Genomic DNA, 27,187 nt, shown 5'->3' with positions numbered 1-27,187 from the left:
TGATACTCATAGTGAGTAAGAAGTAAACTGAGTGCATTTTTTGGACAGAGATTCACTTTTAATTTGTATGTATAATATAATACAGATACATAAAAAAACACTCCCAAAACAGAATAAATTATTACAAATACATTATTACAAAATATTAATTAAAAAAACTATAATAATGGAGGCAACTTTGCCTGTGGTAGAATGTATAAAATGCATGAAAAAAATCTTTACTGCAGATACTAATTTTACTAATTTAATAATACTAATTTTGTGTTGTAAGATTTATGAGTTTCATGCTTTCATAGTGGTACTTGGGAGAGCTTGACATTTTATCAGGTAGTACACACTGTAAAAAGTTTGAGTTTGGAAAACATTTAAAGCTGCAGTACAGAATCTATTGAAACCAGCTTAAAATATTTTTAGAATATAAACAGAGCATCTGCTTCTCTTTACAGCTCATCACTCCACCAGGGCACCATTTGGCACTTTCTGATAGTGTGCAAATGTGATGTACGTACTGCGGCAGTCATACAGACAATTGGACGGTCCAAAAGTTGGCCTACCTATTACTGGCTGAGGTTTTAGAAGAGTTATGGCTAAACTACATTAAAATATATCATTAATTTTAATCTCCCCAATCAATGATAATGTTATGTTGGAATGTTGTTAAAGAGGGTCAAAAATGTTTCAACCCAGTTTTTTTAGCAGCTTTAATATAGGGGAGAACACAACTTCCAGGTTTTTTCTCTTTGTCAGTTTAACAGTTTCTGTTTTGCCTGTCACTGTTCCCTGTCTGTTTTCTTACCTGGTTCTTACTTTCTCCTCACATTCCCCTCTTTCCTCTCTCCCTCTTTGGACTGACAATCATACACAAATAGATTGTATACAATTAGATGAAAAATTACATTAATATAAAAAAAATACTATTAAGATCACTAATGAAAAAGTCCTCTCTCAGTGTACTTTCAACCAAAAGGCAAATAACCAAACCACATGAACACAACAATAAAAGATATAAATATTGAAACACTGATCCAACGTTGTTCCTGATTCACAGATCATTTGATTTTACACTTTTACCTGAATGTGGCTCCTGTTTTTGAAAAAACTCCCTTATATCCCTTATAAACCTGGCTGTCTCACTGTACACAAACACACACACACACACAGCAGGAGTTATAAGGTTAATGGGCATTCAGTCAGTTAGCTAGTTAGTATCCATTTCTAACAGGACAGTGGTAACAACTTTAGGCTACGGACAATTTTAAGTTCTAGATTTTAAAGGCTGTAGGCTGTATACATTTCAATGGGAGCAACAGGACGGTCAAATGTCGCTGATTTTACTACAGAGCAGGACGGATTGTAGGGTAGCAAACATTGTGGGAAAACAAGTTTTCAACACTGCAGGTTACCTGGTGTAATGTTTTTCAGCTAAAAAGAAACATGGTCTGACTCCTACCTAACTATACAAAGAGTAACTGAAGGTTAAATGCAACTAATATGTCCTGTTTTAAGCCAGGCACTTACACCTCCGCTCAGCTGCGTCTCAGCCACCATCGCTCTGGCAGAAAGGGGGCTAGAGCCAGAGTAGGGGAGAACTGGAACAAACCATTTTGGGAGGGAGGGGGGGTTATCTATACTTTTGTTGTTAAAATGTCACGTCTCAACCAGAGGTGGGTCGAGTATCCAAAAATTGTACTCAAGTAAGAGTATCATTACTTTAAAATATTATTACTCAAGTAAAAGTGAAAAGTAGTAGTCAAAAACAGTTACTCGAGTAAGAATACTTGGTGAAAAGGCTACTCAAGTACTGAGTAAGTAGCGAGTAACTGTTTGAAATGTCCGATTTATTTTATAAATGAATGCTATCAGACAAACAAAAATAAATAAATATACAAATTTTAGTATTTTCAAAAGAAATATATGTAAAAAGATTCATCAGCATGAACATCAGACAAGTTCAGGTTCTGTCACGACCGGGCAGGCAACACAAGGTAGAGGACTCAGATGTAGACACCACACAGAGGCTCGGAGGAACAGTGTAAAAGAAGATTTTATTTTGGCTAAATCACTAAATATGAACTAAAGCTGAGAGGCAAATGAATCTATCCTCTGGAATTGCTCAAACCTAACACTAACACGCGATGCTACAAACTCAGGGGACTAAGAAACTGAAAATTAACCCACACTATGGCAAGCAAGAAACTCAGAATAACAAGATTCAATATTCAAGTGAGACACTATGAACAAGAGCTGAACTATGAAGTACTAAACAAACCATCCATCCATCTATTCACTGCGCTTATCCTTTTCAGGGTCGTGGAGGGTGCTGGAGCCTATCCCAGCTGTCATAGGGCGAGAGGCGGGGTACACCCTGGACAGGTCACCAGTTTGTCGCAGGGCTAACACACAGAGACAGACAACCATTCGCACTCACATTCACACCTATGGGCAATTTAGATTGATTAATCAGCCTTTGGACTGTGGGAGGAAGCCGGAGTACCCGGAGAGAACCCACGCAAACACGGGTAGAACATGCAAACTCCACACAGAAAGACCTCGGCCTGATGGTGGAATTGAACTCAGGATCTTCTTGCTGTTCGGCTACAGTGCTAACCACCGTGCTGCCCCTAAACTATACTATAGTACTAAACTATATTAGAGCAATCTCAGTAATTCACTCAATAGTCACAAAACATGAAATCATGAGACAAGAGTCAGACTACGTGTGTTGTAGCAGAGTAGTTGGGGTCTGGGATGTGTGGTCCTTCCTGCTGCTGCGAAGCCAGGGGCGGTCTGCTTGTCTCCACCCCAGGGAAAAGAGTAACATCTCCTGGGTCTAGGTGCTGTTTCCCCCTCTGGGAACGAGGGTACCTGGACCTGGAGTATAGAGTATGTTTGGGGCGTGTGACACTGTGTGTAGAGCAGGGGCGATTTTTTATTTTTGGGGGTGTCTTCAGTGAGAGCCAAAACAAACAAACTTTTCAGCGTGAAACAACTCAACTCGTGTAACCTGAGGAAACGGTAAGTTTTCTCTAAATATCTTTTTAGTTGTGGTTAGCTGGATGTCAGTCTTTTTTTTTTTTTTTGTCCCGTTTGGATCTTTAGCCATCAGAATTGTTGTCTTAAGGCCAAGAAAGATGCCAAGCGGATTTATTTTACCAAGTGGATCATCATGGCCTTGCCATATTGGTCCATTTGATTGACCTTTATTATAATTATGTATTTACTTTATTTTCGGTTTCTACAAACAGGACAGACATGACTGGGGGATAGGACAGGGAGAAAGAGAGAAAGAGAGGGAGAGAAAGAAAACCAGAGAGGAGAAGAGACAGTGAGAAAGAGGGGAAGAAAGAAAGAAAAACAAACAAAACACCTGGATCACCTGTATGGAGAAAAAAAACAGAAGAGAAAGCAAACAAAGAAAGAGCAACATAATAAATACAACACCATCACAAAAAACTAGCTAGCAGTAGATAACAGTAGATACTAAATATTAAACGATATTGTGCAGCATGCAAGACAGACAGCGGACAATGTGCTTTGAGGCAGCAGCCAACAAAGGTGTAGTCCGCGTCTGTGAACACCCGGAAGAGCTGAGTAAGCCCCAAACGAGAGGTCACCCAGCAGCTACGGAGCAGAGGCCAGAGAGGGTTGCAGTGGTGTGCCCGCGGGCTCTGCCGGCAGCCAGCTGTGCCAGAGAGGACCGAGCTTCAGGCCCAGAGGCTTGAGGGCACCCCACCCCTCAGAAGGGGCCCTCGAGCTTCAGGCCCAGAGGCCAGAGGCTTGAGGGCACCCCACCCCTCAGAAGGGGCCCAGCCGGGCCACAGGCGCCAGGCCTCGCCAATCGGCCACCAGGAGTGAGCCGGTACATACATGAGCGCCCAGCCCCAGTCGACAAGGACCACCAACACACCAAAGTCTGAGGGCATCAGCCACCGGCAGGGAGTATGGTGAGGGGAGATAGGCCTCCGTACTGTGGAGGGCCTGAGATGTACCCAGAGAGGTTGAGTCTAAGACCAAACCTGACATATAGACACAGACGAACAGGCGCACGCGGACACAAACGTGCATTCCCACCCCCATATACACAACCAAATACTCTGCACTCACCCAACGTGTAGACAGACACAAATAGACACTGCACAGACCCCCAAACATACTCTATATCCCAGGTCCAGGTACCCCCACCCCAAGAGGGGCAAGCCGCACCTAGACCCAGGAGATGTAACCCTTCTCTCTGGGGTGGAGGCAAGCGGACCACCTCCTTATCTGCAGTAGCAGGGAGGCCCCGCATCCCAGATCCCAATCTGACGGCTAGCACCTCCTCCCAGCCACCTAGCCCAGATGGCTAACAGAACCGGGGTGAGTGAAGACCCCAAACCTCCCTCCGCCCGCTCATATGTAGTGTTGCTGTGTGCTGTTCTAAAGTGCATTTAAAACACAGGAGAGCATGGTTCCTGCTTCCTCTCAGAGAGCAGCACGGCTCCTCCCGAAAACCCTTAGTGTCTATATGCATTTAAAATTGAGGGTAGGGCACCAGCGCCAGAGGTGGGTTGGAATACACCGACCATCCTCTGGATGCTGTAAAACATGCCCACCCCCAATGTATGTGTTATGTGAGAGTGTGAGTAATGTGGATGTCTAGGTTACAGAATAAAATTGAGGCACAGGCGGCCAGAAGGGGACAGAGGGGGAGTGCCTCCCCTGCACCCTGGTGACATACCTGCACCCCAAGCCCTGCGTGTGTGGGTGGGTGTGGTAGAGCGGGAATAGGGGGGCAGCTGAGGATGGGGAGGGAAGAAAGGGAGGGGCAAGCAGCCCCTCCCTGGGGCCAGCTCCCCCGCTGACCCCAGTAGGCACCCCCACACTCTGGAACCCACCAGGGCAAGGGGGCCCAGGCCCATCCGGACCGGGGCCCGCAGCAGCAGCACCGCCCAGCCCCACAGAGTCCGGGACAGCCCACCCGACTCCACCCCAGAGAAAACTGCACCCACCCCATCATCCAATCATCTCCCAAACTACACAAGACAATAGACACCCAGGTTGAGTTCATTCTCCCCCTCTCCTATATCTCTCCCCCCACCTGCAGAGTGAGCTCCTGTAGTGAGGAGACCACCTACAAAGATATAACAATCTCCCCACCAGTTAGAGAGCCCCCTATTTGGGCCGATGCACCAGAGGTCCCCTGCACTGGGGCTGAGCCCCCCTGCACCCACCCGCCCACAGCTCCGGCGACACAACAGCCAGGACCCAAGCCCCCAAGGCCCAGCCAGCACCCCAGACCGGGGGCGGAGCACCCCCAGACCCCCAAGCCTCCACGCCCGCCCCGGACCCACCCAGGGGCAGCCAGGCTACCAGGCCAGTAACCAACGTCCGCCAGCACAGACCTTCCCCCATCTCCTCTGTACGCAGCCACAAGGAAAACACCATCTAAGAGCCACCAGAGCCCCTAACCAGGTCATGGCCACATCCCCCAGGTTAGGCCCTCCAGGGAAAACGTCCCTAGGGACTCCCCAGACGCCCTAAGGCCATCCCTACCCCCATATCAACCACAATAGCGAAGGCAGGACCAAATCATGACCCCCCACCCCCACTAGGTGATGAATCCGATCAAAGGAGCCCAAAGGGATTGATCAAATGTGATGGCAGAGGCTGCATCAAGACTAGTGTGATCTATTAGATGGTTTTTATATTGGTTAGAATTAAGATTATTTTTATTTTTCCAGTTAATGAGGACCATTTTCTTGGCAATGCATAGGGCCGTAAAAACAACGTGGGCTGTGTTTATTTCTGCAGTGACCTCATCCAAGTTGCCCAGCAAGCATACTAAAGGGGAGGCTGGAATGTTACATTTCAGACACTTTGATAAGTCTTCACATATCTCACGCCAACATTTCTGAACTGGTGGACAGAACCAAAGAGCGTGGATGTAATTGTCCGGTGTATTTGCTGTGCAGTGTGAGCAGTTGTTGGAAGGTGTATAGCCCATCTTGGACATCCTATGACCAGTATAGTGCACTCTGTGTAATATTTTGTATTGTATTAATTGCAAACTGGGATTTCTGATCCATTGAAAGGTTTTTAAGCATATCTGAGACCAGAAGTTTGGGTCTAAGCTGATCGATAAATCTGCTTCCCATTTTGCAATAGGAAGTGATATTGATTCATCTATTTTAGAAAGTGTTCTGTATATTTTAGACAATAATTTGGGGGGTTTTAGACTAAAAAATTGTACCACACTTGGTGGTGTTTGTAATTCAGCTTCACTGGGATTACATTTTTTTTTACTATGGATTTAATTTGTTGATATTCCAAAAATCGTTTCTTGTTGATCCCATATTGTGTAACTAGTCTGTCAAACGAAATAAAGTCTGTTCCTTCATATATGTTCCAAGTATTTAATTCCTTTGCAACTCCAATCTGGAAAGTTTATCATATTATTGTTTTGTAATATGTCCAGATTGTTCCAGATAGGTGTACGTTTGCATGGGATTAATGAAGACTCTGTCAAATTTGTGGGTGTTTTGTGCAGCTTCGGCTGTCCTTTTAACTGCTCACTGGTTAGCTAGCGCAAGCTATAAGATAACAGCTAGCCTGGTTAAACAAGCTAGAGTTCCACGAACATGCAAACAGCTTGTCTCTACTGCTTTAACTGTTAAAACAGAAGGAAATACTGCGGCTGACAGGGTTCATTATGTGAAAAAGCAGCTTGTTTAGTTTAAGCAGTCTGCATTAAGCTGGGCAAACACTGTGCGATTTTTTTCAGTCACGTTATCCCGCTCTTGCTCAAACTGTACAATTGAATTGCAGGGGTTAGAAGTTCATAGGTCACGATGCAGGGTCTCACACTATACGGCCTGATGCTCTGATGCGACCTGAGTGCTCAAACTGTGCGTCCATAACATGAAGCTTATCACACAAAATCTGTCCCTCGCTCTCCCTCTCTGTCTTTTACTCACACAGACACACACACACACACACACACACACACACACACACACACCACCACCACCACCATCAGCTTTGCTAAATTACTAATGAAAAACATTGACTAGGCAGCTGTGATTGAGCAGCAATGTCCATCCAGCTCTTTTCATGGTTGTTGTAGTCGTGATAATTTTGTGAGGCCACATTGAAAAGCCTCGGATACGGAAGCGTAGAGCTGCCACCCAGGCAAAAGAAAAATAGAGCTATATCACGTTATAACGTGAAAAGTATATTGTTCTAACAATATACTATCATGTTAGTACAATATACATTTCACGTTTGAACAATATACATTTCACGTTTGAACAATATAATATCACGTTATTACAATATACATAATTATCACGTTTGTACAATATAAATATTATATTGTACGAACAACTGGAACAACTGAACAACTTGCGCAACTGGTCGTGAGGTGTTAACTGCTTTTCGTTACCCCATGTATATTACACGATGCACACACGATTAAGGCAAAACTTGGGCCGATCCCCAAAACGGTTGCGCAACTGAAAAATCGGCTCAAAGTGGGCCACAAATCGCACAGTGTATGCCCAGCTTTTGGAGGCTAGCTCCAAACAAACATCTGCAGCTTGGCAGTGTATACAGCACTATAATGACCAGACCTAATTCTTTTGAAAACCATACATCTTTCCACAGGTCTCCACTTCATCAGACATCACCTAGACACAGAGCTGGATGAGGCCAGCACAAACAGCAGCCTAACTGACAAAGATGATGGATCCATGGGGTCAGGAAAGCCAGAAGCAGGGGAGCTGGAGACGTACCTTTCTTGTCCATTCACTGGAGGTGTGGATCTATTGCATGGCTTTCCTCACATCAAGAAGCTGTCAATCAAAGTCAGTACAGCTCTTCCTGCATCTGGAGCTTGTGAAGGACTTCTTAGTCATACAGGACTCCTGTTCACTGCAAAACAGTTACAGCTTCACAGAAAAAACCTTGACAGCAAACTGCTGCTGAAGCTTAACCATCACCTCACTGAGTTAAGAAATGGCACATTTTTGCTAAATATGCAGAAATAAATGCACACCCATACAATTTATGGTAAACTGAGCTGCCTTGTATGAACATATGTTGAAGATGCATCGTTCTAATGTTTTGTCTGAGGCTGCTGCTGTTTATATATTTATATTATATACTGTAGATATTGGTGAAAAAATCTTTATGTTGTGAAAAACTGAAATCTGGAAATTAGAATTTTTGTGCCTTATTTTGTTGATGTTTTTACTTATATTCCTTTTGAAAATACTAAAATTTGTATATTTATTTAGTTTTGTTTGTCTGATAGCATTTATTTATAAAATAAATCGGACATTTCAAACAGTTACTCGCTACTTGAGTAGTCTTTTCGCCAAGTACTTTTTTACTCTTACTCGAGTAACTGTTTTGACGACTACTTTTCACTTTTACTTGAGTAATAATATTTTACTCTTACTTGAGTACAGTTTTTGGATACTTGACCCACCCCTGTAAATAGTAAACTGTAAGTAGGCACTGAAGCAGACGGGGTGAGCTGCCTTAATATTCTCCTGTTTATTTCAGTTAGGGAGTTAGGTGTAGCATGTGTCTTTTGTTTGGTTTTTGTTTCACATAGGATTTAGATAGCACCTCCTTTCCTGACTTAGCTTGTTTTGTTTTTTTCGGTTTTTTTTGTTTTGTTTTTTTTTTGGGGGGGGGGGGGGGGGGGGGGTGTTATTTTGGGCTTTGTTCATCCCAGACAAACTTCCAGTACATCTTGTTCTTCTCTACACTGGAGATAGTTCTTAATGACTTTGGCTGTATGCTTGGGGTCATTCTCCTGCTGCAGAATAATTCAAATTCACTGAATCATCATTTGAATAGAGACAAATACATTCTTACTGCTCAATTGCAGCTGCAGTAAATAGGTTAAGAACAATAGAATAAAAAAAAGAAAACAGTAAAAAATAAAACACATAATACATCAAAATTAAAACAGCCCTATATTTAAAATTGGATAAAACAGCATAGAATGAAATAAAACAAAAAAACAGAAGAGGCCTGTCTTATCTCAAAAGGCATATTGTTTTGGAGTTGCTACAGAAAAAGCACAATCTCCTCTGAGTTTACGCTCAGTCCTGGGTACATTCAGGAACAGCTGATCAGCTGACCTGAGAGAGGTGGGTGTATACGGCTGTAGCAGGTGGGTGTATACGGCTGCAGCAGCTCAGAGAGATAAGATTGGACTAGGCCATGGCGGGCTTTAAAAGCAAATGAAATAATTTTAAAAGGAATCCTAAAAAGAAATGGGCAGCAGGTGAAGTGAAGCTAAAATAGGGGAAATGTGCTCAAACTTTCAAGCTGCAGGATATTGGACGCTCTGTAGATGTATGAAGCACTGACCCCTATATAAAGTGCATTACAGTAATCCAACCGAGTGCTAACAAAGGCATTGATTACTGTGTCAACGTGCCTTTGTGAAAGAATTGGCTTTATTTTAGCTCGCTGCCTGAGCTGAAAGAAGCTTGATTTTACCACTGCTTTGATCTAACTGTCAAGTTTCAGATCACAGTCCACTTTGACCAGCAGGTTTGTGACAGTTGGCTTAACATACTGGGCCAAGGTATCTAAATATACAGTTTACAATCTTTAGGGACTACACCTGACATCAAACTATGGTTTACCAGCTGGAGAACCAAAGGTCCAACTGTAGGTAACACCTCTTATAAGAGTCGAGGAGGGACAGCATTGTTTGGAGACCCTGAAGGCTTAAAACGATCAACAGTCTCTTTTAAAGAGGACAAAGTCAACGGCTCAAACCCCTCAAAGACAGCAGAGCAGGAAGCAGAGACTGATGGTCTGAGCACAAGGAGAGACCTTCTCAATTAAAAAAAGTGTAAAAAACTTTCACAGGTTGCAGAGAAGGGCTTGATACAGTCAGTATGTTGTGCACTAAGAACCGAGTTAATAGTTTTAAATAAAACATGCGAGTTGTGACAGTTTGACAGAATAATGTCAGATAAGTGTTTTCTTTTGGCATCTTTTACAGGTTTTTGATATTGACGCTATCATTAGTTTAGTATCTGGAATGACACTTGTAATTTCTCCCTTTTCCACTTGTGCTCAGCTCAACGGCACTCGTGTCTGACAGCTCGGGTCGTGTTGTTCAGTCAGGGCTCAGATTTAGTTTTAGACTGCCTGGAATTTAATGGAGCCATCCAAACAGTACAAAGATGTCTGGCAGGTGGAATAAAGCCATGAGCTCAGTTCCTCGGTCTGGCTACATAAAAACTTTTACAGGTCTGGTTAAAAACTGTTGAAAACTGCTCAGCAGTGGAGTAGTTAAAAACGCGACCAAGGCCAAGCAGCAGCGTGAGGTTTAACGGAGGTACAGGCAAGAGGAACTTCAAACATCACAGGACTGTGGTCAGAAAACGCAGCATCACAAATCTCTACATTAAAAACAGAAAAACCATGAGATAAAACAAGATCAAGTGTGTGTGTCCACGTTCATGTGTGGGACTAGTCACACATTGCACCAGATTAAAAGAATCAACAAGGCTTAAAAAAGCCCTTTGCCATGGGCATACCAGGACAACACACATGAATATTAAAATCCCCAACAATAAGAACACAGTCATATTTTGGCATGTATTCAGCCAAGAAGTCAACAAAGTCATTCACAAAGTCCTTATTGTATTATGTATTTAATTTTATATGTGATAGAAGTGACAGATTTATAAAGCGAGGCAAATTATTGTGATGTCACAATTGCAGGATGATCTACTAACAGTGTGTTTTAATCTCTCTATGAAGAAGCCACTTCAGTTCAGTAAAAATCAGCTTTCTGCTGAGAGTAGCACCAATTAGTGGCTCAACAATACAGAGTAAGCTCGTGATTCATGCAAGTGTTTCTCTCTGAAAACAGCAGGGAAATATGGATAATTAAGAGGCTGAAGGAGAATCAAAATGCCTTTAATATAAGAAATAACTGTTCTGATAGAAATCACTGAGCACTGTGCAAAGTGTTCTGAGGATTAGGACTCGGCTACAGATTTATCGAGAGGAGAGATGCATCAGTACAAACTGTTTCATCCTTTAAACCTAAACTCTGTGAACAGTTGACTGTTCGATGTGCTAAAGAACAGAAAACATTATTTCCCATCAGACCATGAGCAACATTCAGGCATGTAACACAGTAACACTTTTATTTTTTACATATTCAGCAGAAAGACTTAGCTGTGTGCACTACAAAAAAATTAAGAAGCGTAATTCATTTCTGCTTGGTTGCACATAAACTGTATTATTAAGGAAAAATAAGTGGGGCTCACCTCAAAACAATCAGTATAAGATCTGACTGGAGAGTTTTAGGACAGAGCCAAATTTTTGGAACTGAAATAACAACTTTGAGCGGATCAGAAACTTGTTTTGATAACATCTCCCCCTAAAACAATAAACTGTCCTCACTATCACAACCACAGCAGGAACAAGACAGAATTCTGTGGTAGATTTTGTGCGACTTGCAGTAAATTGTGCGCCACAGACTTTGTAATTTACATTTATGTCACTCATTTAAATCTTCTTCTCCTGAAAGTGAAACTCTTACAAACACATATGTCATAACTTCAGTCACAAACTGACACTGAGTCTCTTCAGTAAATCCAGCAGCTTTTTAACATCAAAAGACGTCTTTGAGCTGCTGCAGATGTTAGTAAATCTGACCCTAAAGGTTCCTTCTTCTTTAAAATTCAAACTTTGTAATGAAAGGATATTTTTAACAGGCTGTTCTCGTTTATATGACCTCCATAAAACAACACGGTTAGAACACATTGTGACGAAGTAAGATGTTTGTTTTGTAGTCCATCTTCTGCACAATGTAGTTTCAACAGGCGGACATCCGGTGTCACATTGTTACAGAGAGACGAGTGTAAGGCTGTTCCAATTCTCAGCATCGCTCCTCTCTTTCCCTGAGTCCTTAGCAAATCTCCTTCCCACGATGACGTTTTCATCGAGGCCAAGGAAAAGAGTTCAGGAAAAGGAGATAGGCGCTACTTTTGAAATAACACCCCACGTGGTTACCTTGTGAAGCTCGGTCACGTGACCGCGCAGCAACAAATCACAGCAGAGCCGGAAAAGGAGGCGGAGCAAAGTGTCTGTGCAGGAGAGGAGAGTCGAGCAGAGAGAGCTGCTTTTTCATGAAACGGGAGTAAAGTAGTGAACTTACAGGAACATATACCACTACCAACGTTTGGATCGATGTCTGCATCGATCTGCACACCCTTGTCTCCTGGATTGTAGCTGAGATCAGCGTGAACCACGTGGGTCTCTTCTCCCTGATCTGTTTCCTGTTTGGAAAGACTTCCAGCTTCATCACGGTTCTTCTCTCGTTTTGTGGGCTCATCTAAAGGTAAGCACCGAGCTAACTTTAATGTGGGTTCAGTTTGTGTTGAGTTTAGCTCTGTTGAGAATAATAGATTGCTTGGTATACACTGGAGTTAGACAGACTGTAGAGTTTGTGATTGCTTGCAACATTATGAAATGGCGGTTGCTAGGGAGTAAGAATACATATAGAAAAAATAGTCTTGGAATATGAACAAAAGGATGGGCTGCAGGCACGACGACTAAAATGGTGCGACTAAAAAAAATCTTTGGTCGCACCACAACAACAAATAAAATCTCTGCAACTCTCCGTGTGGTCAACAATAGACACACGTTATGCCCCTATCGTGGACTAAACCAATCAGAGATAGTCAGGGGCGGGACCTCTGTGATTGGCCGTGGTCCAGTTGAAAGTGCAGGTGGAGAGAGGGAGGTGAGTAGTTTGAATAAAGCGATATCGAATCATTAAATCCTGAATTGACTTTTGAATATAACTGTGTTTTGCCAGAAACGCCAGACTCTCAGATTAAAGCTCACAAAACTATTTCAACAACCACCAAACATTAAGTGAGAGCAGGTACACGGATTCCACACAAAGAGCTTTGTCTCTTCGGCCAAAGGAGCTTGCAAAGAAAAGCGTCTGGACTCCTATAAGTTGCTTGAAGACGTCTCACCTCTCATCCGAGAAGCTTCTTCAGTTCTTTGTCTTTCTGGGCTTTCTCACCCGACGGCAGACGGACTGTCGGAGCTCAGCGATTCTGCTGCGTCGGGTCAGCTCTGTGTTTACGTCTCCAACCAAATTGACCGAACCAGCAGCAAAACACGCAGCAAACTGGCTTCACATTTGATAAATGTCATCATGAATTCCCTCTGACTTTTGCTGTTTTGCTTCCACCACGATAAAAATCACACTTCATGCACAGGTCTCTCTTTCTCTCTCTCTCTCTCTCTCTCTCTGTACTTCAAGAACAGTTTCCTGTCTCAAATCTGTTTTGTGCATTTTTCATTCGCTTATTACCCACCATCAGTCTTGTTTATAGCGCCGTCGGCCACTGTCTTTTTCTTTTCTTTCTTTTTTTCACTTAAATGACCTTGGAAAAGAAAGCCTAATTTCTGCTGTTCAATACTGAAGAAATTTAAACTTTTTAAAATTATGCAAAATTACAGAATATTGCAGAATATTTTTAAGGTTATCTGCTATAAAAAAGTCTGGTCAGAAAAATCTCCTTCATTTTTTTCTGTTTTTTTTTCTCGGTTACTTTGACACAAAGGCATCTGCTGTTATGCTCACAATTCTGATGATTATAATATTTCTGACTGTCTGAGGAAAATTTAATCGAATCAGGACTTTGAGAACCTGAATCAAATGGATGATAGAAATCAGTGATGATACCCAGCCCTAGTGAGTAGCCTAGGCCTGACAGAAGTGGATGTAGCTGTGGGTAATAAGAAAAGATGAAAAGAACTATTGATTGATTGCGGTTGAAAAATTTGAGTGCGCCCATGGCAAAAAGTGTGTCTAGAGCCCTGGGTGCAGGGCAGGAGAATAGCCAACCCCAGTACAGGAAGCAAGAGGTACAAGCCTGGGGGAGGGCAATCAGCCTTTACAATAGGACTTCATAGGATGATCTCCAGATGCATCTGTATTTTATTTTCTTCCAGCGCAAATAAAGACTGATTTTGGAAGTAAAAGTCTCCGCCTGATCGCTACCATCAAAAAGAATCCGTGAAGGCGGCGTACTACTTCTTCTTCTTTTTTTTAAACACTGTTTAGTCTTAATGTTTATTACGTATTATACACAATTGCAATAAGCAGCAGGTGCTATAGGCATATGGAAGCACCTGTATATACAATTCTAACATGTGATTAACTATTAGTTACTCAGTGTCACTCTTTCTATGCAAAACTAAGCAACTGAAAATAATCAATACTGAATTAAAAGTGCACATATGTAATTTATATAATTACGTCACCACATCTGATTAGAGTAACATTAAGCAGTTTTATATTACACAGAACAACCACAACAGAGCTCTACAATTAATAACATCTAATTGCAGCTACTCTGACAATGATCTGAAAATCACTAATCATTACCGGTGCCTTTTTTGAGTCTCTCTGCTTTCCTCTCAATTTCTGTGCATTATTTAAAACTCTTAATAAAGTGACATTTTCTCTATATTGGCAATGTACATCTCTATTTCTGGGCTATACATTTTTTTTTAATGTATTCTCACTGTTTTTTTTTTCACAAACAACAAATTAAACATACAAGCAGTACAGCATACTGCTAAAAGAAACCCTGAAACCTCCCCCAGAGCATCTCATCTTTTCCAGTTTAAGATACTGCATAATGTCTGTGATCCATTGTGAACACGAAGGTGGAGAGGAGTCTTTCCAATGTAACAACACACGTCTCCAAGCTAACAGAGTGCAAAAGGCTATGGTTTTCAGCTTATGTTTGTTCAGATGCCTATCCTGCGGGACAGTACCGAATAGACCAGCAAAGGGACATATATCAAATGGCTCTCCTAAAATTTTTGACAAAGTAGAGAAAACCAATTGCCAAAACTGATGAAGCATTGGATATGTCCAAAACATATGTAGAAGGGTGGCTGCTTACATTTATCACAGGGAGGATCCAGATCTGATCTTAATCTGGACAGTTTAGTCTTTGACCAGTGTAGTCGATGTGCAATTTTAAACTGAATAACAGTATGACGTTGGCATATTGAAGATTAATAGATCCTTATAATTTTCAGCCAGTCTTCTCCTGAAATTTCACCATTTAAATCTTTTTCCCACTTAAATTTTAGATAATTGATGTTAATAATAGATGTTACCAATAATTTGTTTCTGATCAAATGCAACTTTAAAAATATCATCTAGCAGAGAGACCGGTGGACGAGAAGGGAACCAGTCAGTATGTGAGGATAAAAAGGTTCGTAGTTGTAAGTATCTAAAAACATTAGACTTGGGTATGGAGAACCTGTTTACCAGCTGCTCAAAAGGCAGATTTGTTGCTTATGTAAAGGTCTTGCATTGACAGAATACCATTTTTACACCAGACCTGAAAGCCTCCGCTGGATAAGGAGGGGGCAAACATATGGTTTCTAATAACTGGTGCAAAGAGAGAAAGACTGTAGCCTGAAAGTTTTCCTAAACAGGTTCCAAATACGAATTGAGTTCATCACAACTGGATTAGAAGTATAGTAAGAGACTGGCCTGACTGATGGGATCTTGGCGCACAGCAGTGCTTGCAGAGACACCTGTCCACAGGATGAGCTCTCCAGGAGGAGCCAGCTTGGAACCACCACATGATAAGTGTCATGCATCCAGTGTAGCAGTACCCTGATATTGGCTAACCAATAATAAAACAGAAGGTTAGGCAGAGCCAGTCCACCCTGTGGGCGTGGCCTTTGCAGGATGCTCTTTCTTATACGTGGGTTGTTCTTGTTCCAAATGAATGATGATATTAACTTGTCTAGAGAGCTGAAGAAATGTTTGGTCAGATATATAGGGAGGTTTTTGAATGGATAAAGGAGCCTTGGCAACAGCTTATTTTAATTATATTAATCCTCCCACAGAGGGAAAGGGATAATAAGTTCCAGCAGTGGATGTCCTTTTTCTGACTCTGGAGATCCAGATTTCGAGGTATTTAAACTTTTTATTATTTATTTTGAATGGTATTAGATTAAATGGGATATTTTTTGCAGCTGCATTGATTGGGATGAACTCACTTTTCTGATGATTTATTTTGTAGGCAGACATTGAACCGAATCTTTGCAGAGCTCTTAGTAGTTTCGAGGCGTTTAGGGTGGGGTCAGTTATAAAAAGCAATAGATCGTCTGCGTAAGGTGAAACTTTGTATTCTTGGCCTCCTCTGACGACTCCTGTGATACTGGTTCTTGCCGTATGGCTCTATAGCAATAATAGAATAGAATAGAATAGAATGCCTTTATTGTCACTATACAGTTGTACAATGAGATACAGAGCATCTCCTACTCAGTGTAAACATGCTGGGGGGGGGTACAGTTCTGCAGCGCTATGTACATATGGACAGTATTAACATAGGGAAAAACATATATATATATAAAATGTACAATATACAAGCCGTAAGTAATATGTAATAAATAGTGTTATGTATATACAGTTGAGTTATTGCACATGGAATTGGTATAAATAGAGTTATGTATATACAGTTGAGTTATTGCACATAGAATTGGTATACATAGTGTTATGTATATACAGTTGAGTTGTTGCACATAGAATTGGTATTGCACAGTGGTGGTCCATAGAGGAAGTGGGAAGTGGGGGGGCTGTGTTATCGCTTTGGGGAAGAAACTGTTTTTTAGTCTGTGGGTTTTTGTGTTGATGCACCTGTAGCGCTTCCCTGAGGCAAGCAGGCTGAACATGTTGAAGCCAGGGTGGGAGCTGTCCTTGATAATGTTTGCTGCTCTGGTGAGGCAGCGGGAGGAATAAATGTCCATCAGGGAGGGGAGAGGGCAGCCGATGATCTTTTGTGCTGTCTTGACCACACTCTGAAGCCTCACTCTATCTGCTTTGGTGCAGCTGCCGTACCATACCGTGATGCAGTAGGTTAGCAGGCTCTCAATGGACGAGCGGTAGAAGGTCAGCAGCAGGTTGGAGTTCAGCTTGTACTTCCTGAGGACTCTCAGGAAGTGCAGCCGCTGTTGGGCCTTCTTGATGACCGCTGAGATGTTTCCTGTCCAGGAGATGTCAGCAGAGATGAGGACACCAAGGAACCGGAAAGTGTGGACCCTCTCCACACACTCCCCGTTGATGTAGAGGGGGGCCAAGTCGGTGCTGTGTCTCCTGAAGTCAACAATGAGCTCTTTGGTTTTCTTGGTGTTCAGTGCCAGGTTGTTTTCTGAACACCATGCTGCCAGCTTCAGGACTTCCTCTCTGTACTCTGCCTCCTCTCCCTTCGAGATGAGTCCGACTACCGTGGTGTCATCAGCAAACTTGATGATGAGAGTGTTGTTGTGGGTCGAACTGCAGTCGTGGGTGTAGAGAGAATACAAGAGGGGGCTCGGCACACAGCCCTGTGGGGAGCCGGTGCTCAGTGTGCGAGTGGAGGAGAGATGAGGGCCGAGTCTTACAGTCTGGGGCCGGTTGGTGAGGAAATCCTTTATCCAGGCACATGTGAGAGGAGGGAGGCCAAGAGTGACCAGTTTGGTGATGAGGATGTCCGGGATGATTGTATTAAAGGCTGAGGTGTAGTCCACAAAGAGCATTCGGACGTAGCTTTGCCGCTGCTCTAGGTGACTCAGCACAGCGTGGAGGGCTGTGGCGATGGCGTCTTCTGTGGATCTGTTTGCACGGTATGCAAACTGGTGGGGGTCGAATTCTGGGGGGAGGTAATCCTTGATGTGCTGAAGGACTAGTCTCTCAAAGCATTTCATGATTACCGGTGTGAGGGCCACAGGGCGGTAATCATTCAGGCTGGAGATGGGAGACTTCTTCGGCACTGGGATGATTGTGGCTGATTTTAGACAGGATGGGATGGCTGCCTGATCCAGTGAGAGGTTGAAGAGTCTGGTGAAGATGAGGGTGAGCTGGTGTGCGCATGCTCTTAGTACCTTGCCAGGTACTCCATCTGGACTGGCCGCCTTCCTGGGGTTCACTGCTAGGAGCACACGTCTGACATCGTGCTCTGTTACAGTGAGTGGAGCGGTGCAGGAACCAGGTGAGGATGAGGATGGGAGCAGGGCTGAAGCAGATGAGTGTTGCTGTTGTGGTGTTTCAAAGCGGGCGAAGAAGCTGTTTATTTCCTCTGCCAGCTGCCCACTCGGGTTTTCTGTTTTCGCAGTGCTGCCTCTGTGGTTGATGATGTCTTGCATTCCCTGCCACACCTCTCGTGTATTGTTGCTGGACAGGTGGGACTCGATGTTCCTTTTGTGGTCTGACTTGGCTTTTTTAATCCCCCTTTTCAGGTCAGCTCGAGCAGCCCTGTACAGAGCTCTGTCACCTGACCTGAAGGCGGCATCACGGGCTTTGAGGAGTGAGCGGACCTCGCTGGTCATCCAGGGTTTTTGATTTGGGAAAACCCGAATGCTTTTGTCCACTGTCACATTTGCAGTACAGAACTTGATGTAGTCCAGTACTGATCCTGTGAATGTTTCTAGGTCCTGGTGTTCAAATATGTCCCAGTCTGTCTCTGTGAAGCAGTCCTGTAGTTTGGAGAGAGCATTTTCCGGCCAGGTTGTAACAGTCTTTGTGGTGGGCCTGGCACTGCGCCTGAGGGTGGTGTAGGCTGGGGAGAGCAGGAGGGAGAGATGGTCGGACTGACCGAGGTGGGGGAGGGGTATGGCTCTATATGCATGCTTGATGTTGGAGTAAACATGGTCTAGAGTGTTTTCTCCTCTGGTGGGACATTTGACATGCTGATAGAACTTTGGGAGTACAGTCTTTATGTTGGCCTTATTAAAATCACCTGCGATAATGTGAACACCGTCCGGGTGGGCCCGCTGCTGTTCGTTAATGGTGTTCAGCAGGATAGAGAGCGCCGTGTTTACGTTGGCATCGGGTGGAATGTACACAGCCGTGATGATCACTACTGTTAGCTCTCTCGGTAGAAAGAAAGGCCGGCATCTTACCGACATGTACTCGAGGTTCGGGGAGCAGTGACTGTTTATAATTGTCCCGTTGTTGCACCAGCTTTCATGCACGTAAATACAGAGCCCTCCCCCCCTGCTCTTACCGGAGTCCTTTGTCCTGTCCCAGCGGAGCAGAGTGCGGCCTGCTAGCTGCACGCTAGCATCGGGTATTCCCGGGTGAAGCCAGGTTTCAGTGATGATCAAGGCACAGCAGTCACGAACATAGCGATTTCCCACTAGTTGTAATTCCAGGTCGTCCGTTTTTTGCACGAGGGATCTGGCATTGGAGAGATAGAGGCTCGGCAGAGGTGGCTTGTGTGGTTTGTTTTTTAGCCTCAGCATAATGCCGGACCTACGGCCCCGCTTTTGCTTCCTCTCCCTCCGTCTGCGCCTCCGCCTAGTCCCGATAACAATCCACGGGGAGCCCGGTGGTCTCGCTATGTGATCTGGGATGTTGTGCGTGTGAAGAAAGTTCAGTGAAACAGATGTTTGATGCTGGTCACCGATGTCTATGAGGCTCTGGCGGGTGTAGCAAACTTTGAAAGTAGAGCCGATAGTGCAGAAAAAAATAAGAAAGACATATAAACTAAGCAAACTAAACAAAAAAAAGGAGTACTGAGACGGAGAGCCGTAAGCCGCTGCAACAGTGTGCGCCGCCATCTTCTAACAAACAAAAAGTGGAGATAGGGGGCAGCCCTCCCTAGTTCCCCTATGGAGTTTAACCCTTTAAAACCGGTCAGAGCGGGCACGCTCCGTTTTGCGTAAGTATTTTTAAATCCCGGTAGCATTGCAACCACGTGAGCTCGTGCAATAATTATTTTTGCATATGAAACCAGAGGAGTTGTACTTACATCTTATGCCATCAGCTTGCCCTAGGTCACGGTTTCCTTCCACATAAAGCTTTGCAAAAACTGCATAAAAAGCGCTTGCAGCAACAAAAACATAATATTCCAGAAACTCGCTTTGCCGATCCGATCAGCTGTTCATAACACTTCCTACGTCCATCAGCGTGAACTATCGCATGTCCGCCATGACCTGCCCGAAACCGGAAGTGACGTCATTTTCGCGGAAATGTAGTTTTTTACCATCAAGGCCTCATGAGCTTATACTGATGTTTTTAAAAGTTATGTGTGACTTTATGACTTTCTGTGTCGTTTCTGGGATGCTTAGGACTCATATTGCACTGCTGGAAATAGTTTATTTTGATGCATATGCTGCTTTTTTGCAAATTTGCACTATGATATTTATTTTCGTTTTTCCTGCAGTGTATAGAAATTGGTGTATTTCAAAAATAAAACTATGAAGACACTCAAAATAAATTTCCTGCGGTGGGAAACTAGTTTGTGCAACTTTTTTGTATTTACAGTTTTGAGGGATAAGCCTCTTAAATTTCTCTAACTAGAAATATATGTTAAAAAACAAAAACGATTTTAAATTTTTTTGTAGTTTATTGCACTTTTTGGCAATTTATGTAATTACTATGCACTTAATGCATGCATATTATTAAAATTTAGGCTGTAATGGTTGTATTGATGTATAGCAACTTGAAATGCTCCCAAAAATGGCTCTACAACATGTAAAAATATAATATAAGCTCTGGCGGACTTGGTTCTATGGTAGGTCTTAAAGGGTTAAAATAAGAAGAGATCGTATTATTAGTACGCACAGCTGCCATTGGTGAATTGTAGAGCGTTTCAACCCACGATATGAATCTGGGGCCAAAAGCAAATTTGCTCAAACTATATAAAAGGTAGTCCCACTCCACCCGGTCGAATGGCCTTCTCAGCATCAAGTTACAGTAGGGCTTCAGGTGTATCGATTGAGGGAGGGTCATTAATTATACTTAAGACACGTCTAATGTTGAAGAAAGAGTGTCTGCCGGTTTGGTCTGTGGAGATGATTGTTGGTAACACAACCTCTAAGTGCTGTGATGAAATCTTTGTGAGAATCTTTGCATTGGTGTTTAGCAGTGAAATCGGCCGGTATGAGCTACATTGGAGAGGGTCTTTGTTCTTTTTCAGAATGAGTGAAAAAACCGCTTCTCTCATAGTTGGAGGGAGAGTTTCAGATGAATAGGACTCCAAAAAGACTGACAGCAGAAGTGGTGCAAGTTCGTTAAAAAATGTTTTAAAAAATCCATCTGGTCCAGGGGACTTTGCATTCCAACAATCGGCATCATGACCTCCTGGATAGAGAGGTCCCTTTCGAGTTCGGTAACCAGTTTCGTGTCAACTGTGGTTATACTGAGGTAACTAAAGAAATTGTCCATAGCAGACTCACCTTGGCGTGATTCTGCGGTATATAAATAAGAGTAAAATTGTTGGAAGCAGGAGTTGATTTCTGCGTGGTCTGTATGCTTTAGGCCCTGTTCATCAGCTATTTCAGAGATGAACTGTTTGGATGACTTTTGACGTATTTGATGTACTAAGACTGCCAATTTTCTCTCCCTCCTCATAGAAAGTACATCTAGACTTTAGGATAGGTTGCTCCACTTGCTGTGTTGAAATAAGATCAAATTTCATTTTGAGGGTCTGACGTTCTTTAAGGATGCTTTCTGATGGTGAGTGACTGTAGTTTATATCTAGCCGCAAAATATTATCTAATAGCTGTTTCAAGTGCTCAGTGTCAGCTTTTTTTCTTGCTGCTGAAAATGAGATAATTTGGCCCCGAAGATAGGCTTTCAGTGACCCCCATATGACTGAAAAAGACATCCCAGGGGTCTGGTTTGGTTCAAGAAAGTCTCTAATCTCAGATTTTCTAAAATTCATGAATGCTTCGTTAGAGAGTAAAAGAGGATTAAAACTCCAGGGACAGTATATGCGTTTGGCACCAGGGATGTGCATTCTCATCAATAAGGGAGCATGGTCTGAAATAACAATAGATTGATAATCGCAAGTTTCAACCAGTGGAAGAGCACGTTTATCACTAAAAAAAATAATCTATCTAAGAGAATGTTTTGTTAACAGGAGAGTAGTAGGAGTATGCCCTTGATGAAAGGTTATGAAAACGCCAAATGTCAACAACGCCGTGGGATTGGAGAAAGCATGTAATAATTTCAGTCAGGAGGGGAACTTCACCTGGCAGTTTAACTTGACTGACTTTTTTCACGTATACCATTGCCTTCTCTGGATCCAGAAACTCCTTACTCTCGCCCCTAAAAGATATGCGCAGTATCTCTGGAAACATTATTCCGTAGCGGACATCTTGACACCCTCGAAGCAGGTTCCTCACGTCATTAAAAGCAAAGCCAGCTTTGGCAATGCTCGCGGTGTAATCAGGGAAGATGGCCACAGGGTTCCCCTTGTATTGCAATTGACCCCGCTCCCGGGCCTGCCGTAGCACATTTACACAGTCTTGGTAGTAATGGAGTTTGGCGATGATAACTTGAGGTTTCCCGTTAGATCTTCTGGGAGCAAGGTCTCTATGTGAGCGGTCCACCAGGATTTCTATATCCAGTTGCAGAACATCTTTCAATAGAGTAGAAACTGAGCTGGTCGAGCTGGAACTGGCATCCTCCGCAACACCCACAATACGAATATTGCACCTCCGCATTCTTGACTCCATATCTCCATTCTTTTCTTTTAAGCTAACCAGCTCAGACTGTAATCCTGCAGCCGTCTCTTGGAGGCTGACAAACTTGTCCGACCATGATGATAAACCCTCTTTCAGGTCGCTAGTAGCAGACTTGACGTTGTTAATTTCTGAGCGGACTGCTGCTGTGTTGTTAGCAATCTCCGTCTTAACTTCTCTTAGTTTGGTACTTGAGGGAGTCGAAATCCTCTGCAAGCGGACTTGTCAGTTCTGACCTGATAATCGTAGAGATATCATCTTTCAGAGAGGAGAGGGTGTCCGATTTCAGACCTTCATACTCCATCGCGATTCCTGACTGTGAGCTAGGCGACGAGCTCCCACTTGCTTAAGCATAAGGTCCCTCGGGCCGGTATACTTATATTTCCAGAGTTTAGATGCCATTCCGGTTGTAACCACTGGTCCGTTTTTCCCCGTCGGTCACAGGTGTTACAGGAAGTGATAGTTCATTTAAATTAGCCTTTAAAAGGGGCTTGGAATTGTTAAAATATAAGCTAGACAGGCGTGAGCCCAGTCCAACATGCCTTACTCCATTGTCGGCTCAGTAGCGCCCCCGAAGTCGGCGTACTTCAACAGCTCCTGAATGAGGTCTGCTGCTGCTCTCCTCGGTGTCTGTTCACAGTTTATTGTGATCCCGTTGAGAGAAGAGTCTTGAGAAGAGTCTTTCCATCTTGCTTTGACTGCAGATGTAACCAGACATATTCCAGCAGGATTTGTAAAAAGCGTTTTAACAGACACACAAAGCTGGAAAAGTCTAAGAAGCTTAGAAAGAAAGTGATCGGACTTGGCTAGGTGCTGTTGAGGTTCACGTCTTCTTGACCTCACCCATTCTTTTGATATCCCAGCTGGAGAAGAAGGGTCAGGGCTGAAGTATTGTTCATCAAAGCTTTATTATCAATGCGCATTGATCCCACTACATGCAGTCACAGCAAACACCAAGTGGATCTGAGGAGCACTCCTCATACACACACCTTTATGGGCTGTATCCCAATTTAGGGTCTGCAGCCATGGAGGAAGCGGTTTACGTGGGCCTCGTCCTCAAAACCGGAAGTACGGGGCTTGTGAAATTGGACGGTCTGGCCTCCATCGCGCTGCTCAGCTACTAACCACTGGAAATGTTTCATACAGCATTGTTAAACAGAAATGAAGGAGAAAATGTTTTTGTTCATCTGTTTTTATATGAGCTTTGTTTGATTTGTTGAGTATCTGAGGCTGAGACCACGGGACTGTAAAAACATGATTGTCGGGCTTCATTTCTGTACTGAACAGTCATTTTAAGATTAGCTAGTTAATAACCATTAGCTAATGTTTTTCATGAGAGTAAAGTCATCTCACTTTGGTAATGTAAATATAATATGGGAAATATTAAAGTTATTTTTATATTAATCATTATTAGTTATTACAGCAGTGAACTTGAACTTTGTCAAATACTGAGCTTCAGTAAAGATTCAAGTTGCATTTATTTATATTTCCTATCACCTTAAATCTTCACTCAAAGACAAGTATCTTTGACAGTGTATATATAGATGTATTATATATAAGATACAAATATTGTTATTTCATTTTGTTGGCATTACTAAATTAGTCTCAATGCTTATACATATGTGTAACAAGAAAATGTCAGAGCTGTGATAACTGTTTCTGATAAAATGAAGAGTAGACTGATATATTAAATATTCCTTTATTGGGTGAGAAAATCATACCATGTCATAACTGCTTTAAGTCATACAGAATAGATATCAGAGCTTTAAACAGGCTTACTTCTGCTAAATGGGTCAAACTGGGCAAAAAGTATACAAACACATAACATCCTTATAGAATATGATGTAACACTATAGATCAACTTACCTCAGAATATATAAAGCATATAAACAATTACAGCAATGCGATGCAACAAACGCAGCAGTACTACTAATCCACAATATTCAAAGCTTCATATAACTGAAACAAACATGGGCACTTATTTTCAGGTCCATTCTGCTGCTGATACATACTTTAGGTTTCTGAATATTCTAAACATCACACACACTCCTTTGTGCCTTTTGCTTTGCCCTGTCCAGATGTTTACCATAAAGGACAGTGACTATACTAGAACCTATAGGTAAATGAATAACACAAACATAAACGAAATTCAATGTTAGTGCTGTCAAAGTCTGGGGTAAAACCCAGATGTGGCCATGTACAGCCAACATATATCAAACACTTCTGAGCTAAATTTTACAACAGACTGATAGATCTTTCCTCTCTATCTATGCAGTGTACTGTACTCTTTACTATTGTAGGGCAATAGACCCATTTAAAAAGTGTAAACCCTCTCAAAGGAATTTACAATTATCTTTACTGTGCCCACATCAGTGATTGGGGAAACCAAAACAATCACATTAAACACTGGAAGAACTACCTCATTCTTTAGGTGCTTCAGGCATGTTTGAGGCCAATCAAAAATCCCTCAATGAAATGTGACGAACCCAAAATCTTACCTATACCTCCTCCCTCACAGAGAGAATTATTATGACCTTGTGTTCTGCTTGATCGTCACCTAAGGATTTACATCCCTGATAAGGAGACGGAGTCCCACTGTGTGTTCAATGTCTCCCATTACAATGGCCTCACTGTGTTAACATTCCACATGCATGCAAACTGGTGACAGGAGTGCTCTTACTATAGTAAAGTGAGAAAGTGATATTGCCATAACTAATGTGACATGATTAAATATGTGATTAATACATGAGAAGAAAAATCTGCCTCCACAACACCTACAGGCCAGTGGACACTCTTTCACTGATGAGAATGTACACATCCTGGACAGGGAGGAATGCCGGTTTGCGTGTGGAGTCGAGGAGGCCATTTACATGAGAAGGGAAAGACCATCTCTGAATCGAGGAGGGGGCCTAAGGGGACATCTTTCGCCATCTTACAATGCTGTGATTGCAGCCATTCTCCAACTCTCTGTGAATGGTATTCATAGCCATTGATCACTGGTCTTTGATCAGTGGTCATGAGAATTTACATAATTATGATGAAGGAACTGACCTCCCAGCCCATTGTTCCTTCAGTGGTTCTAGTTACTGTCTATAAGATTGGGGAAACCTGCAGTCAGCTGAGACTGAAGAAGTCACTTGGATGAGTGACGAAACGTTTCTCCCACTGAAAACGCTACGTCCAGATGAACAGAATCAACTTTTCGAGATTTACTTACCTGGATGATTGAGCATGCATCAAGAAGAATTTAGAATGGATTACCTTGCTGAATCCTTTTAGACAAGGGACTTAGAACTTACTATCTAATCGAGTCCCACATAGGTGATGTTCTCCAGTGCCCATTGTAATGTGGAGAAGCTCACTTGATGATTGTTTTCCAGCAACACTGTTGTATAGCACTTTTAGTTCCAATCATGCAGGCCTGCTTAAAGGAGAGCAGATTCTCAAACAAAATTCTCAGTGCACTCCTCAAAAATAAAAAAGTAAAGAAAAGAAAATACTAACAAATGTAAAGAATTTTAGGACTTGTCAAAGCATAGTCTTCTCCTTAAACTGATAAATCAACCCCAATACTTATTGACAGGTTCCACTGTATGCAGCCGCCAAATAAATCCCCAAAACATTCATTCACCAGCCAGACACATTTCACACAACCCTAATGTCCTATTAGATAATACAGGGAGTGCAGAATTATTAGGCAAATGAGTATTTTGTCCACATCATCCTCTTCATGCATGTTGTTTTACTCCAAGCTGTATAGGCTCGAAAGCCTACTACCAATTAAGCATATTAGGTGATGTGCATCCCTGTAATGAGAAGGGGTGTGGTCTAATGACATCAAAACCCTATATCAGGTGTGCATAATTATTAGGCAACTTCCTTTCCTTTGGCAAAATGGGTCAAAAGAAGGACTTGACAGGCTCAGAAAAGTCAAAAATAGTGAGATATCTTCCAGAGGGATGCAGCAGTCTCAAAATTGCAAAGCTTCTGAAGCGTGATCATCGAACAATCAAGCATTTCATTCAAAATAGTCAACAGGGTCGCAAGAAGCGTGTGGAAAAACCAAGGCGCAAAATAACTGCCCATGAACTGAGAAAAGTCAAGCGTGCAGCTGCCAAGATGCCACTTGCCACCAGTTTGGCCATATTTCAGAGCTGCAACATCACTGGAGTGCCCAAAAGCACAAGGTGTGCAATACTCAGAGACATGGCCAAGGTAAGAAAGGCTGAAAGACGACCACCACTGAACAAGACACACAAGCTGAAACGTCAAGACTGGGCCAAGAAATATCTCAAGACTGATTTTTCTAAGGTTTTATGGACTGATGAAATGAGAGTGAGTCTTGATGGGCCAGAGGGATGGGCCCGTGGCTGGATTGGTAAAGGGCAGAGAGCTCCAGTCCGACTCAGACGCCAGCAAGATGGAGGTGGAGTACTGGTTTGGGCTGGTATCATCAAAGATGAGCTTGTGGGGCCTTTTCGGGTTGAGGATGGAGTCAAGCTCAACTCCCAGTCCTACTGCCAGTTTCTGGAAGACACCTTCTTCAAGCAGTGGTACAGGAAGAAGTCTGCATCCTTCAAGAAAAACATGATTTTCATGCAGGACAATGCTCCATCACACGCGTCCAAGTACTCCACAGCGTGGCTGGCAAGAAAGG

At 42.9% G+C, this 27,187-nt stretch overlaps 2 protein-coding genes across 3 annotated transcripts in view; one reads left to right on the top strand and one right to left on the bottom strand.

Moving 5' to 3' along the window:
* Positions 1-27,187, bottom strand: part of LOC146389750 (neural cell adhesion molecule 2-like) — a 631,716-nt gene that overhangs the window by 353,928 nt on the left and 250,601 nt on the right. The window lies entirely within an intron of this gene.
* The window catches only part of LOC146389759 (uncharacterized), a 51,431-nt gene continuing 35,702 nt past the window's right edge, over positions 11,459-27,187 (top strand). The window contains exon 1 of one of the 2 annotated variants that reach the window (XM_084912759.1): positions 11,459-12,367. The gene's annotated coding sequence lies outside the window, so the exon portion shown is untranslated. The remainder of the gene's footprint in view (positions 12,368-27,187) is intronic. The other variant, XM_084912750.1, reaches the window with a different exon arrangement.

Source organism: Perissodus microlepis, chromosome 3, assembly GCF_051167445.1.
Source record: "Perissodus microlepis isolate ML-2025 ecotype Zambia chromosome 3, ASM5116744v1, whole genome shotgun sequence".
Classification (NCBI taxonomy): domain Eukaryota; kingdom Metazoa; phylum Chordata; class Actinopteri; order Cichliformes; family Cichlidae; genus Perissodus; species Perissodus microlepis.
The sequence above is the reverse complement of the archived record's forward strand: the minus strand, read 5'-3'. Positions and strand labels throughout refer to the sequence as shown.